This window comes from Armigeres subalbatus, chromosome 3, assembly GCF_024139115.2.
Source record: "Armigeres subalbatus isolate Guangzhou_Male chromosome 3, GZ_Asu_2, whole genome shotgun sequence".
NCBI lineage: Eukaryota > Metazoa > Arthropoda > Insecta > Diptera > Culicidae > Armigeres > Armigeres subalbatus.
The window spans coordinates 52,390,905-52,407,147 of NC_085141.1; the positions used below are offsets into that span (position 1 = coordinate 52,390,905).

At 37.0% G+C, this 16,243-nt stretch overlaps 1 protein-coding gene and 1 pseudogene across 2 annotated transcripts in view; one reads left to right on the plus strand and one right to left on the minus strand.

The window, feature by feature from the left end:
* Positions 1-16,243, minus strand: part of LOC134225398 (nicotinamidase) — a 157,874-nt gene that overhangs the window by 67,924 nt on the left and 73,707 nt on the right. The gene's annotated exons all lie outside the window — the stretch shown is intronic.
* LOC134227728 (DNA helicase MCM8-like) lies at positions 9,407-15,943 on the plus strand (annotated as a pseudogene).

A 16,243-nucleotide genomic window follows, 5' to 3' on the forward strand; every position in this document is an offset into this window, starting at 1 on the left:
ATCTACTGAGTTATCATAAAATGAGCCCAAACATGCGAATTAGACTGTAGGGCAATATATGGATATTTTTTTCAACTTTTAAGACTTATTTCATCGTGTAACACAAATTTCGAGAAAAAAAAATTGGCTTCGATTATATGGAAAATTCGATTATATGGACTTTTTTGCATCGAAAAAGTCCATATAATCGAGGTATACCTGTAATTCGAAATTTTACGAAACGAAACGAAATTTTCCGCGGAATTTTTATTGAATTGATTTTACATAATGTACCCAATTCTGATTTCATTTTTAAAAGTCAAATAAATGCTTTGCCAATAGAATTATAGTAACAGGAGAAGCAGTCTGTGATAAATCGTCGCTCTCCCGTTTACCATTGACGGTAAGGCAATACTCCAGCATTTGTGCCGCTTTCAAAGGATTTCATCGTGAAATGTGTGCTCCCGAATCTGATTAATTTTATATCAGCTTTATATCACCAATTATATAAACAAATAGGAATTGTGGGATTTTTTTTTTTGTATTTTGATTCAAACTCCACTAAAAACCTTATTTCATTCCAGAATTACGTGATTATGCTGAAGCATACTTTATATTGACTTATCAACGTAGTTCTATGATATTGAGCTAACTCAAAATCAGAAAATTAATGATTTTATTTTTTATCGAGTGGGAGACTCATTTTTATATCTGTCAGGCGTATACGCAGATAGAGAATTGTTAATAGCATATATTTGCTCGCTAGAATCCTCTGCACCTTTCTAAAATGCACAAAGATATGTATTTCAGATTGTGTTTCAGAAATGTGATCGCAAAGTTTTTACGGATGCAGTTTTCCAGGTATGAAGAAATAATTTGTCCATTCTCGTACAAAAACTCGTAACAAAAAGATATCATTTCCTCCCACATTCAACCTTAGGAGGCTCGGAGACCCATAGTCTTATATACAATCAACTCGACGAACCAAGCTTTTGTCTGTTTGTCCTTGTATGTGTTTTTGCATATGAGGCATGCAAGAATTGTAGTCAAATTTTCATCCTCAACCGACTTCAGTTGAGTGCAAGATACAGATGTATGGACAGTATGAGTTGTTACAGTCAATTTAGGATTAGGAGAGGAAAATTAGTTTGACACTCATTATTATAAGAGACCGAGGAATGCTCTGCATCTCCGTGAGCGCTACGGGAAAGGAGTTTTTGGATTGTTGAAAAAGTAATATTCATGTGCAGCCACCTTGGTAAGCGACTAAATATTTATTGTAAACGAAGTTATTTTGAAAACTCTAAGACCGTGTTTCAAATCAATCCAACGCAAAATCATATGCTTCGTTCAATAACAATGTTTTCCTTAGGACCTTATTAACTCTAAAGTGGTGCTTATTCATGCGCTTAAACATGGTTTGAGGCATAATAGGTGAAGAAGTTGTCCTTGAATAAGAAAGCGGCGCTCTAAAAATAATTCACAAGGACCTCAGGTACCCATGCCATGGCCTTGCCTCTTTGGCAAAGTTGTACTGATCTGATTCATATCTGATTACATTTACACACTAAGCCTGACGTCTTGAATATTAAATCGGACCACTTTTGAAAAAAAAATAGAATAGGTAAAACGTCCTATCGTTGTGGTATGTCCTAATGTTGCGGTAGTGTTAAAATAGTCCATTCTGGATAGAATAGCATTAAAAACAATTGTGGATACGCTAAAACTAATCGAATTAACGACTAGAACAGCTTTTGTTTGACAAGATTCCGTTCAAAATTATGAAATATCAACATTTTTCGTTAAAAATTTGAATCCTTTGAGCCTATTATTGCGGTAGTGCTAAGGTCCTATTGTTGTGGTATCGATTTCCATAAAAACTACATGCAATACCGCAACAATAGGACTGACCTTGAAAGAATGTCGCAACGATAGGCAACTGCGTCCTATTATTGCGGTAGTTTGTTTTCATTGTGATAAAAACAAAACAACATAAGTTAAGCACAATTGACGTAATAGAATAACGCAAAATGAACTCCCCCAAGAAATTATGACGTTTGAGCGGGTCGCATAATGAACGCAAAATGAACTTTTGTTCGAGAAGACGACCCGCTCAAACGTCAAAATCCATCGGGTGAGTGAATTTGATGAACTCCTGCACAGGTCTATATTTACGAAATTATAGTTAACGAGCAACCTATTCGACTACTGCAACGTGAAAAAAACCAACAGGTAATTTTTAAACAATTTTTGAATTTCAGTTTTGTTTTGACACGGTACTTAACCCCTCCATAATAGGTCGTTTTACCCTAAAGATATTTTTCGTTTTCTTTTGGACCTTTTCAACAAAACACTTCAGACGTTTTATTGAAGAAATGTAAATACGTATTTGTCGACTTAGAATGGGATTATGTTATAAGCGTTAATAGAAAAATTTGTATAACATAAGTTTTGAAAACAGCTTTATGATTTTTTTTCAGCGGCGCAGCCAAATTTTTTGATAATACACGACCGTACGAGACAGTATGGTTTAAGTCTAATTTTCTTCCGAAATTCCGCGGAATTCCATTTAATTTCGTTAAAAGCTAGTTTTTTTAGCAAATTTTTTGTAATTTTACGAGACGAAACGAAATCAAAAAATCAGATTTCGCCTTCCTCAAATTCCGCGAAATTTCGTTTCGAATCACCTGAAACGAAATTTTTCGAAATACCGCATATGAACGAGCTCCAGTAGCCGCTAGGTTGCAAAGGCTGACGGAGGTCCTTCGTAGTTTAGTTGGTTAAAGCACCAGTCTAACGTACTGTAGGGTCATGGGTTTGAGTCCCATCGAAGGGAAAGTGGTTACCTCCAATACATTTTCCAAGTCAATATCTTCCACATAACGTACATATATTCAGATATGAATTTTCATAACATTGTAAATTGACGTCCATGTCGGGTGGTTTAATCCCCGGAAATAGGCAATTAACTTTGATTGAACCATCTTTAATGTTTTTATTATTTGACCACCATTAGATTTAAGAATTTTATGTAGACAACACAGTCCGATGAATAAAATACAAATACAAATACAAAAGAAAAAAAAGAAAAAGAAAAGGTTCGGATGCCTCCCTTAAGAGAGTCGGGATGCTTCTTTTAAGAGGCTAGGAAGCGTACTTTCATGGGACTCATGAGCGTTCTTTCAAGATACTCAGAAGGCTACTTTTAAGAGGATCGAAAACTCATTAGACTCCTTTCAACAGGCAAATCTCTTTTCAAGGGACTCGGAATTCTTTTTCCAATAAGCTTGGAAACCTACTTTCAAGAGGCTCAGAGGCGTCCTTTCGAGAAGATCAGAAGCCGCATTTTAAGCGGCCCGAAAATCACCTTTCAAGATGCTCGAAAGGTTCGTTTCAAGAGGCCTAAAATTCCTGTGGGAAGCTCGATGTATAAACTTAATCTGAATTGGGAAGTTTAACGGAATTATGAAAATTTTAGTCAACTTTATGGAGAGCCATTCCTCCGAAAAATTTGATGTAGCTGAGATCTTGGAAATCTACCGACAGGTAGGGGGAGGGGGAGCAATATGCCCTAGCCAAGCAAAGACTACTTTGATGTCTTAGCTGTTACGACTTTCACTGATAGTTTTGCCTCATGCAATATTTAAACAATATAGCTACCTGACGCCTTCTTAAAATGTAGAAAATCTCAATTATATTGATAATTACCATTTCCAAAAAGTGCTGATATTTTATTGCCGGAAAACCCATGACGCAAAACGCCTTTAATCTGGCAGCTCTTAGGGAACAACGCACCACGCGTCGGCGAATCATGATTCTGGTAATTCCACTAAAAGAGCTTAATATTTTTTCTTACGTTTGACTAATAAAATCTAGCGCTTAATTTCCTTGCGTAATTGATCGATTTCTCTTCATTATTTCTTTTTATTTACGGATTAAAAATTACATCACTCCAAACCATAAAGTTTGTGGCAAGCTGCCGAAATTTTCTTGAAGTTGTTCACGAACAAAACATCGACGAAGAGAAGTCGATCAAGTCGATTGCTTTCTTATGATTCTATGCATGATATGTTTCAGATATGCACTTCTTGCTCATAAGTATACAGAAAAAAAATGCTCCTAGTGCTATTAGTAGCCTAAGTTGGCTAAATTAAGATTCTTTTCCATTCAAACCAAACTCATTGGGGTGCTTTCACAAATTACGTAACGCTAAACTTGATGAATTTTGACCCCCACCTAGTAACACTTTTTGTATGAAAGAATTAAATTTTTTGGTGTGGATCATAACGCTCGGTTTGAACCCCTCCCTCTTCCTACAGTGTTACGTAATTTGTAAAAGGCCCTTTGTATGCCGTATCCGAATTATCCGCGGATGCCAACTAAATAACACCCAAAAGCCAATCCCGGCTAGTCGCCATTGAATTACGATCCTATTCATCAGGGCTGTCACAGCCGGGTGGTGGTTTGTCTACCAATACAGTAGGATCGCTCTGCCACCGCAGAAACAATTCCCCAACGGCATAAATATTCTATGCACTGTGCCCTGTGCTCACGGAATATGCTCCATTGTCATCGGTTAGATGTTGCTGTGTCATGACATACACATTGTTATTTCGGCTGAGCTGTTGACGCGCGGTGCGGCTTGGCTACCACTACGATGCGAGATAGTTTTGCGACAGGCTTTTCTATTCTAATTCTAGCGTAGCGAAAAAAACTGCAATTGTGTATTAGCGCTGCTATTTCGTTCCATGGTGGGAAATGTGAATGTCCTTATTTTCAGACAATTTGGCGAAAGGGAGGAATGATTCGGATATTGCATAACTCCCACTCTCCATGCCTCTTCACACGCTCAATACTTTGCCTTTAAGTCTATCGGTGTCGATGTTGGGTGAATAAATTATGAGAATAATGCAAAACTTGGCAAAATTTTCACGCAACGGTACTTACGGCTTCAGTGGTTTTTAATCCGATTATAACCAGAGGGGATTTCACAGATCCTTAATTGATGACCAAGTTTTGGAAAGCTTGAGATATATCCTCAGTTGAAAACCAAAATCAAAAATGCCGAAGCCGTAAAGTAAAAACGGTCTTGGGAAGATTAGGCCTTTACACCAGGATTCAAAAATCAAATCATCATAACTGCTCAATTAATCCTGTATTTAATCCAGATTTTAATCAAAAGGCAAGTTTATACTGTTTTAAAAACACTATTTTTCAAACAGAAGATAATGCAACACTATTTACAACAAAGAACAAAAAATAATTTAAAAATAAGCCATAAGATATTATCTATCAATAGCATACAATTTTAAACAAATATATCAAACATTCACCTTCGAAAGCGAAAATAAATTCAATCAATCTGATTACCGAGTCGTACAACTGAGACCAAGTTTAATTACAACTTCATCAATTAGACTAATTTCCATTCGCCAACTGTGACCATGACAGAATACACGCTGGCTGTATTAGCAGCGCTCGCAAACGAACCAAAACGGTAAGCTGCAATGAAATCGGGTTTCACTTGATTATTGCTCAATTATCAAAGTTCAAACTCTCGTCCAAATACCCCCCTCTACCTCTATATGCACTCAAACTTGCATGTTTGGCAGAAATTTAAAATTATTTCCATTCACGGTAGCAGGCCTTCTTCTCTCCCCTACATCTCCGATATGTTTCGCACCGACTCATGGGCTCTGTCCCAGCTCGATGCCTTTTGATGGCATCTGGTAGATTTATACGCCCCGTCCCATTAATCGAACTTACCTCCACGCCTCATAATACTGTTGTTATTTAAATGCACAGTTTCCATTTGCAGCGCGAATCAGAATCACACGAAACTCAGCTTTAAAGTTTCCGAATGCGCTTCACCCCCCATCGATCTCAACCCCGCCCACACATCGTGCCACGATTGAAATTGATCGCCTTTCACCGCGGCCTGTTCATTCATTTCTTGGGAACAAGTGAACCGAAACCGATTGCTAGCTGTATACGGAATCGATTAAATGGCTGCAGTGCGCTACCTGTCCCGACGTTTTCGTGTGAAGCCCACCCATCGAAGGTTAAGAAGAGTGAGAGCCTCCGGACATTGCTGTTGTCGTTTGTGTTGTAGATGTAGGATAGTGGGCGTTTTTTGTATTGAACACGTGCTAGGCATTAAACGGATGTCGAAATTCTGGTGAATGTGTTGTGAAATCATTGGTAATCAGTATTGTTTTTAAAGCTTCATAATTTGCTTCGATAATTTTTCAGCAAAACAAGAAAATGTCGATGCTGTAGTGATGATTTTTCTATTGTTCTAATGAGGATATCAATATTCGAACAACGCCAAACAATACACCCTTTGTCATCAACAGAGCTTGTTAGTTTAGCTTAGCTTAGCTTAGCTTAAACTGACTGTACATAGGGTAAGACGGTATAATATGCCCCCCCCCCTTGATAACCTTGATAACTTTTAACTTTTAATCGCAATTTATGCAAACTTTGTGTTATTTGGTAGTGCAAGAAGTCCCAAATGCATTGCCCGTGAGTAGTAATATAAAAATATGACAGATAACACGTAATAAAGCTTTTTTGAAAAGTTGTGAAAATGTATTTCAAAAAGTGCCTGGGCAATACGCCCCCCCCCCCCTTAACCCAAGACGTTTCATAGCCCTTTATTAGTATTTTATCAATCACATAATAAAAAGGTTACAAATCGTTATGTGATTGACTTTGAAAAAACAACATAAGTCCATTTAATCAGGTTTTAATATCATTTCAATAATTTCCATTTTTGAAGATGGAAGCAATTTTATATCATATTAACCACTGAGAAAAGTTATTTTGTTGCCCAACTGAGTGTTTTGCGGACAGTATGCTAGCATCGCTCCAGAATGTTGAGCAAACTTTTTGTATTTTGCTATTATTTTCATTATGTAATACAAAAATACTTCCACATTCACATAGTATGATGGTTCTACAAATATTTATAGGTACCAACTGATTTTGACCCTTAGTTTTTTTATCATAAAAAAACTAAAACTATTTGCGGCCAAACAACTTTCGGCCTAGTGGCATTCGGCCAAATGGCTTTCGACCGAATGGGTTTCGGCCAAACGATCATTCCCTAGGGCGAAATATAGTACATCTACATCTATAGACCGAATGAGATGTGAGAAGTGAGTTCTACCTTATTCCTCTTTTTTCTTCCTTTCTCATTACTTCTTATTATCTCTTTTTCTCTTTTTAATTCTTTTTCCTTCCTTCTCCCTTTTCTTTCTCTCTTCTTCCTTCTTAGTTCATAGTTTTTCTTCTTCCTTCCGATTTTCTTCTCCTTCCTTATTTATTATTACTTTTTACTACTTCCGTGTTCTGCTTCTTCCGTCTTTTCTTCTCATTTATTTATTCTTCCTTATACCTTTTTGATAGAACCATTCAATTTTGGTACGAGCCTTATTTCAGCCTGATGGTCATTCAGTCTAATTGCCCAGCACCGCCACAGTGGGGAAAATCCGACCCAAAAAGGTACCTATTTATTGCGGCTACTTGCTGCGCCGGAAAAATACCTTCCTATGTTTTCTGATGCTTAGTCAGTAGAAAATACGAAGGATATCTATTCCGACCTTATACCATGACTGAAAGTGGCTGTTTTACCCCAGTTACCCTTGAAATCGTATTTTTCTATGAAAGCTACAATTTAAAATGAATTGCGGCTGACTATTTCCATGTTTTCTGATGCTAATATAGTAGAAAATACAAATGGTATAAATTCCGGCCTTGGATCATAATTGAAAGTGGCCTTTTTGCCCCATTCACCCACGAAAATCGTAGTTTTTCTATGACAGCTTCAATTCAAAATCAATTTCGACTAACGATTACTGTGTTTTCTGATGCGTATTTAGCAGAAAATATGAATGGTCTAAATTGTATATAATCCGGCCTTGGACTGTCACTAGCAATGGCTGTTTTGCCCTCTTTACTTCTAAAAGTCAATTTATCATATGATCGCTAAGACTTAAAATCGATTTTGGCTAATTATTTCTATGATTCTTAATGCAAATTCAGTAGGAACTACAAACCTGGAATCGTGCCTCATTTTCAAGAAAAAATATTTTTTTGTATGACCGCCACGATTTAAAATCAATTGCGGCTAGGTATTTCTATGTTTTCTAATGCTAATTTATAATAAAATACGGTTGTTACATATTCCAGCCTTGGATCATGACTGCAAGTGGCCGTTTTGCCCCTTTTTCCTCTGAAAATCATTCTTTTCTAGCACAGCTACTATTTGAAATCCATTGCGCCTTACTATTTCTATTTTAGTTTTTGAGAAGAGCGGAAAATCTTCCTGAGGTGTGATGCTACTTTAAGCATCAGATATAGCTAACCGCAATAGATTTTAAGAAGTAAATGGGGCAAAACGGCCACTTCCAGTCATGATTTAAGGCTGAAATATATGACAATTGTATTTTCTTTCAAATTAGCATTAGAAAACATAAAAATAATTAGCCACAATCGACTTGAAATTGTAACAGTCATAAAAAAAATATCGAAGTTTAATGGGGCAAAATGTTTGTATTTTCTACTAAACTACTAAAATGGCCAAAATACAGTTTTGCGTATCTTGCGTACTTGCTAGAAATTGCTTATTAATTCATTCTTCTTCTTCTTCTTCTTCTTTTGGCATTACATCCCCACACTGGGACAGAGCCGCCTCACAGCTTAGTGTTCATTAATCACTTCCACAGTTATTAACTGCAAGGTTTCTAAGCCAAGTTACCATTTTTGCATTCGTATATCATGAGGCTTAACACGATGATACTTTTATGCCCAGGGAAGTCGAGACAATTTCCAATCCGAAAATTGCCTAGACCGGCACCGGGAATCGAACCCAGCCACCCTCAGCATGGTCTTGCTTTGTAGCCGCGCATCTTACCGCACGGCTAAGGAGGGCCTAAATTAATTCATTGACCAAGGGAAATGAATGCAATAAAAGTACTGTGAGAAGATGGAGAGAGGAATCAAGCTCGATACGTGGACTCCAAGTAACTTAAATGGTATTTCAATCAAATTAATGGCGTTCATTTCTAATTCGAACTTTTAATAACTATATACTGCCGTTCTACGCATAACTGTCCCATGTTACCTCAGATGAAAAAATCAAACTAGCATCAGTTTGTCCCACTAATTTCTAAAATCGATTGGATCTGCAAATTTAACACATATTTTTAGAATGTAACACTGGCGTAAAAATCATTTAGATTTTCATAAGTTTTACCTTATGAAACAATAAAAATTCACTTTTATTTTGCTTCATAAGTGTCCAATGAATACCATAAGCATTTGCACGTTTTCCATTAGTCTACCTTATGAAATTCCAAAACAATCCTTATGAAAAAGAATCATGAACTAACTTCAAAGTTCATTTCAACGTTCATTCCAATGTTTACAAATAAAAAATAACAAAATTCTAACAGATTTTCTTTAACGGTAAAGATTTTAATAGAACTATTGTAACAGTACGATGAAATTGTGGATTCCGGCAACCTTACGGCCAGGTGTAATGTCTGGTCCACCACGAGAGCATCCCGTTGAACATACCCTTCCACGGATCGACGGCGATGCAGATATTGTTAACCGTGGTTCGCCTTCTGCGTAGTCGCTAAGTATTTTGCAATCCCAGCAACTACTGTCGTTTATGCTATGAAAAACCGTGCGAATATCCAGGATGGAAACTTTATTTACCCCAGCAAGGTAAGTGGTTCGTTTCCCTTAATTTTAGAGCACCAAAAATTAATTTTCTGAAATTGATTCAGCATATTGTAAAGGATGACCTGCATCGTAAAAACTCGAACAGCTGAACGGCATTATGCCACATTCCCGGAGCAGTATAATCTGATGAAAATTTGAACTTTTGATTTGAGTGAGATATTGTCACGGGAGCAGCAGATATGGCATTAATACAGTCGAGTGGAAAACATATCGACAGGATGTAGTGGACAACCCAGAGCAAACGTTGATCATGGCTGAGCTAACTATGCAACAAGTTGTCATCAAGTCATTTGTTGATTAACTTCTGTCATAATCATCCAATTGATCGTAATCCGAGGTTCGTCTGTCGCATATGAAAACTAATAGCTAAGTTATTTGCCGTACGAGGAACTATAACTCTAGCCTAAAGTTCAGGTAAGAAGGTTATTTTAGTCCTTAGGCGAATTACACACATTTGAGGAATGCAATGAAACAGATTACATCAATATAAATATTGCTTAGCTATGCTTTAATTTTTTCAGGTAATCAATACTTGGATGGCGTTCCGTTGCTCGTTGTGTCATGCACAACAAACTATATAGCAGACAGATAGGATGTCAAGTAGGATGTTGACTCTTCCTACATCCTGTCGAGAAGCATGTATGGCACGGAGCGATCATCGATTTTTACGCGAACCGACGCCTTTTAAATCGTGCGCCAGCAGGAATCCATGCTCGGTGCTCGTTCGGGACATGGTCAGGTTCCTAGAAGCATCGAGGTAGAGCTCACTCATAAGTTAGTGGATGCCGTTTGTCCGCGCACCATCATCGCCCACTGGAATTTCATAGTTGGCGATCCTGGTATTGGAAAGAGCCAAATGTTGCAATTGTGTGCTAAATTATTCCCAACTGGCATTTTCGCAAACAGGGGTACTCTAACGCTGCACTGACGGCGGCTGTTAAAAAAAAGACTCAGCAGAAACCTTGGCATTGGGCGCATAAGTAACTGGTAGATCAGGTACTTGCTGTATCGATGAAGTTGATGAAATATTCGAAAGCCATCTGATATTGTTGGAAGCCATGGAACAGCAAGTTGTAAGCATGGCTAAGGTAGAACGAAGAAGTCATTTATTCACTACCCATACGCACTTGTATCTTAGCTGCAGTCAATCCAGAGGTCATTACGATAAATTAAAAACCATATCAGAAAAGCTCCGAATGGAATCAGCTCTCTTGTCTCGATTCAATTTGGTTTTCATTCAACTTGATCGACTGAATTCTCGTCTGGACAACTTGCTGGCATCTCACATTCAACAATTATACTGCATGAGAGATGGACAACAACCACAAAGTGCAGGGTTTCAGGCCCTTCTAACCGGAATGAGCACAATAACTATTCACGGATTACAACCAGGAGCACCTCTGCACGAACGATTTAAAATCAGAGCCAATGAGATAATGGTGTACAGCCGGTGGAACTTATTCAGAAATACCGGAAGAACGTCCATCCAAAGATGACGGAAGAAGCATTAGAGATACATTTTTACGCCGAAGTGGTTCGACCCCAGCAGGGAATGGATTCTATTCCAGTGACGACACGCCAGCTTGAGGCTTTGGTACGCGAATCAGTGTCAAGTCAACGATTTAGGGGATCTACAGTCGAATTGATATCCCTAACCCATTGGTCTTATGACGAAAATGTTTCTTATTGCACAATAAAATTAAAGCGGTATCAGATTTTTTTATGTTCAAATTCCAATTATGAAATATTTTCTCATATTTTATATAAATATATTCATTCTGCCAAGGTATGAATTTCATTAGACAGACTTATGAGATTTCATAAGGTAGTTCTATGATTTTTTATGCCCAACTTATAATACACATACGTATTCGATATGGCTCTGATTCATCCAAAGTTCATCCTATTCCATAAGGTTACCTTATGATTTTCAAACCATTATCTTGTGGCTAAATTTCATAAGGTAAACTAATGAACTTTGAAAGGTTTTTTACGGCAGTGAATGAGCGTAGGCAACACTTTTCCAGAACATAATACGGATTACTGCATTTGTAAAGTTTTTGTATGCTTCATTATCATCAAACGACAACTTCATTTTTTCAGTGGGACACATTGATTCGAGTTTGAGATTTTTCATCAAAGGTAGCATGGGACAATTATGTGTAGAAGGGCAGTATAAGCATCAGATAAAACAGTTTCTGTCTGACCTTTTTGCTGTTTGTTTTGATTATGCGTTCTCTTTCACTTTCAATTTTTAAAGTTTACGTATTCATTGTGGGGGAACAGCTCCTGGATTTCATCTCATGGCTCCGATGTTCATCTCATCAAAAAAAAGCAATGGAAAGGTATTTGATTTGCTTCTTATTTATGTATTTTTTTTCCAGCAGTGAGCACACATGTTTACAAAAAGAAGCGTCGAAATTTGTGCCGTTTTTTTGTTTCGCGATGAGATGAAATAAGGACATGTGGGAGATGGAGATAAGGATTGTGTGAGATGGACATGTGTGAGATGGAGATGGATTAAGTGAGATGGAGATAAGGACATTTCCCCTATTTATTGTTCTCTTTGTTTAAGTCTTCGAGAAACTTGTAGCAGAAACATTATGCTAGAAACATTTGTTTTTGGCCATTCGGTTGGCCATAGTGCATAAAATTCAACATAAACATTATGTTCTTGTATAAGCCCATTATAAACCTATAAAAAACCACAAAGTTTTATGGAGGTTATGCGTAAGACAAGTCTATGACCAAAATATCCGGCTTTAATACAGTTTTCAGAATTGGTTTTATTGGAGTCCTCAAGATAATCATTAGCCCACTCATAAGTTTATGAAGCTTTTGACATTTGTGGTTTTATTAGACGTTTTATTATGGTTTTGGAGATGGCTATAAGTCTTCAAATAAAGCTGATCACGCAGCTTTGAACAAAGCAGCGATAAAACTGTCAAAAAACTTAAATAAATCCATGAAGTCTTGAAATTGTTATTTGGGAATTATTAATGATTTGTTAATATGTTCATTTCTCAGACTGCTTTGGATGCTAACTACCATGAGCGATTTTATGCTGATTGTCGGTGGAAATGGACAATGATGGAAGACGTCCTTACAGTCTTGCTTACAGTCTCACAAAACTTTCTGAAAATGCCCGTTTTCCGTTCAACGCCAGCTGCATTCGAAGAGGGCACAACATGTCGAAGAGGGCACAGCAACAAGCGATACCCTTAAAGCCCGCAAACTACGTTTTCTATGTTAAGAATAAATAGTTGTAAATGGAGAGCAACTTTTACATAATCCAAGTTTAAATAAATATGCCATGGGTTCGGACTTACTGCGACTTTTGAGAGTTTATACTTGGCTTAAACATTTATTTATACCGAAATAATCAACTTTTATTTTTATCTGTGCAACATTTTTTGATTTGACAGTCCTACATTTTGTTTTGAATTTTTAAACTTTTAATTTCAGAGTGAACCGCAGCTTTTAAACCATGGGTGTTGTAAAAGTTGGCGCACTTTTATTTTAAACATACACGACTCTCTACGAAAAAGAACCAACGCAACTTTTTATTTTAACCAACGGTTTTCTTGATTTTATTAATGATTTTTCTTTCTGTGTAGATAATTGAGTAATAGGAAGTAAAAAGTCAGAAATAGTAAGTAGCAAATACTAAGAAGTGAAACGTCTCACTACTCACCGCTCATGTGAAAAAATAAAAGCGCGAAGTTAGAATTGATAAATGAGGAGTGAGATGTAAGAAATGACAAGAATCACTTTTCAATTCTCACTTTTTACAACTCATTTCTCCCTTTTTTTTCTTTTAAGATTTATTCAAGTAATTTTTTAAAATCACTTTTCTTTTCTCAATTGCCAGTTTTCACTTTTTACTTCTCACTGTAAGAAGTAAGAAGGGATATGTGAGACGTTCCACCTTTTACTTCTCATTTCTTACTTCTGATTCCTCATTTTTAACTTAACTAATTCAAACTTCTTATTAGGATGTCTCACTTCTCATTTATTACTTTTCATTCCTCACTTATCATTACTCACTTCACACTACATTTGCTATTTCACTAGAACAGCAATGAAACAACGTCGTAATTAAGGTCAACGAATAAGAATGTCGGAAGTACTTTTAGTACTTAAATTGTAAACTTTTATTTTTACTTATGCGCAGTGTTGGTAAAATCACTCATAAATCTCAGTCAACGAGCGCTCCCGTGCGAACGAAATCGTCTGCGATTTTAAAGAAATGCATCACGCTTGAATTTTTCATGCTAAAACGCATCATTTCACTCATTTGCCAAAAAATCATTTTGGTTTAAAAACGCATTTGAAATCCATTTGGAGGCCATTTATTGCTTATACACAAAAGAGTGTCTAATATTTCATGCGACAAACGCCAATTCACTGTTTTTAACGAAGGAGAACGAAAGAAAACCTACGATGATTCAAATGGATGATTCAACTCATCCATGAGTTTTTAGGTGCTGAGTTGGGTGCGTTTCAACTCACGCTTGATTTGAATCATCCATGAGTTTTGAGATTTTGAGTTTTTACCAACACTGCTTATGCGTGCAGAAATTTTGTTCCGACAGTGAATGTGATAATACTCTCCTCTGATTATGCTAACACAAGTGAAAATCATTGGCGAAACTACAGGGGCTAAAAAGGTCTATAGACCACCCCCCCCCCTCTTCCCCATAGGCTCATGTCACTTTTTGCTGCAAGTTCGTTTTTTTACAACACTGTTACGCAAATATCTTTCCACAAGGAAGATGGAATACTCCAAAAGTTTAACGTATCATTATCGCCCAAAAATCGTGCAAGATACAACTCGTTAATTTGTTGCATAGCATGATTATGTGAAACAATGTGATTTTGCACGAGAATCTGGATAGCAATGTACGCCGTCCACATTTTTGCATCAGCCAGCGCTCCGCCGATTCACGCCGCTGATCTAAGATTTTCCATGCCAATTCAAATTATACAGAAGTCCGTCGAATTTCCCAGATATCCCAATTGAAACTTCGGAGAATTCTCGCTTAACTTTTCAAAAGGACCTAAGTAACATTTTTTTCATGAATTAATTTGAATACTGCAATCATTAGCTTTCATGTTGTTCTGTTGATTGCGCTATTCAAATTAATTCATGAAAAAAATGTTTCTTAGGTCCTTTTGAAAAGTTAAGCGAGAATTCTTCTTCTATAGAAAGCTTAGTTTTGGAGCGAATATATAGTCTTTACTCGTACTTAGTACGAGAAAGGCAAAAATCGAATCACTTATTGGAGGTACTCTAAAAAAATTCGTATAAAATTTGCGAAAGATTTCCCGCAGACATTACCGAGTATATTCCAATGAAATCTGAAGAATTTCTCGATGAAATCAAATCCTTGAATGGAGAAGGGCCGTTTGACCGAAAGTCATTTGGTTTGTCCCCAAAGTTGAAATTTGTTTAGTTGAATATATGATTTGGCCGAACAAATCATTATGCCGAAAGTCAATTGACCGAAATTTCATTTGGCTGAAATGAACATATGGCCAAAAGTGTTAATTGTCTAAACTGATTATTTTGCCGAAAAAGCAATTTGTCGGAATATGTCAAACGGATCGACCTTTTTGGCCATATGACCCGTTTGGCAATGACATTTTCGGTCGTTTGTCACTTTCAGCCAAATGACATTTTCAGCTAAACTATTTGCGACTCAATGACCGTTTCTGCAAAACGTGACAGTTCCAGAGAGTTTTCCGTAAAAACTTGTAAGAGTAACCCGCGGATATTGCATAGAATTTTAAGTAGAAATTCTGAAAAACAACTTTTCCTGGGAATTTCTAAACGCTTTCATTGGAAAATCCAAAGAAAAATACTTTCAGCAAGAATATGAATTTCTTGATATTTTTTGCACCCTCTCAGTTTAATCGTCTTGGAATAAAATAGTAATGGACCAAACAGCTAATTTTATAAGATTATCTGCTATTATAAATCTATTCTTAGCCAACTAAAAATGATTCCAAACTCTACACTACAGTGTTCGTACAGCCCAGAAACCCTTCCATTATCGAGGAAAAACACGGTGCTACCCTTTGTCCATTGTCGACGCCAACAAAGAGTTATCCGTCCGGTTCGGTATCCTTCTGCCGCAACATTTCATCAACTCAACGAAGATTCCCCGAAAGAGGAAAACACAAGTTGTATAATCGTTCCCCGAGATAACCGGACCATCATCGTCCATTAATCGGATGGACTGTAACTTTAACTAAGAAAAGACCACTCGTTCTCCGGACAAATACGCCGGATGATGATGACGATGAGCTTGCAGTAAACTTTCCACTGTTTAATGGATGTCGGTCTGAGATGCTCTTTCTCTACACTGGGTTAGATAATTCATCAAAAGTTATGTAAAAGCATTTTTCCTTTTCTTTTCATCTATTTTTGCTTTTCTCGTACATTAAGTATTCGTAAAGGTTATAGGATCACTGCAAGAACGCACTTTCTATAGGAGGCCCGGAGATC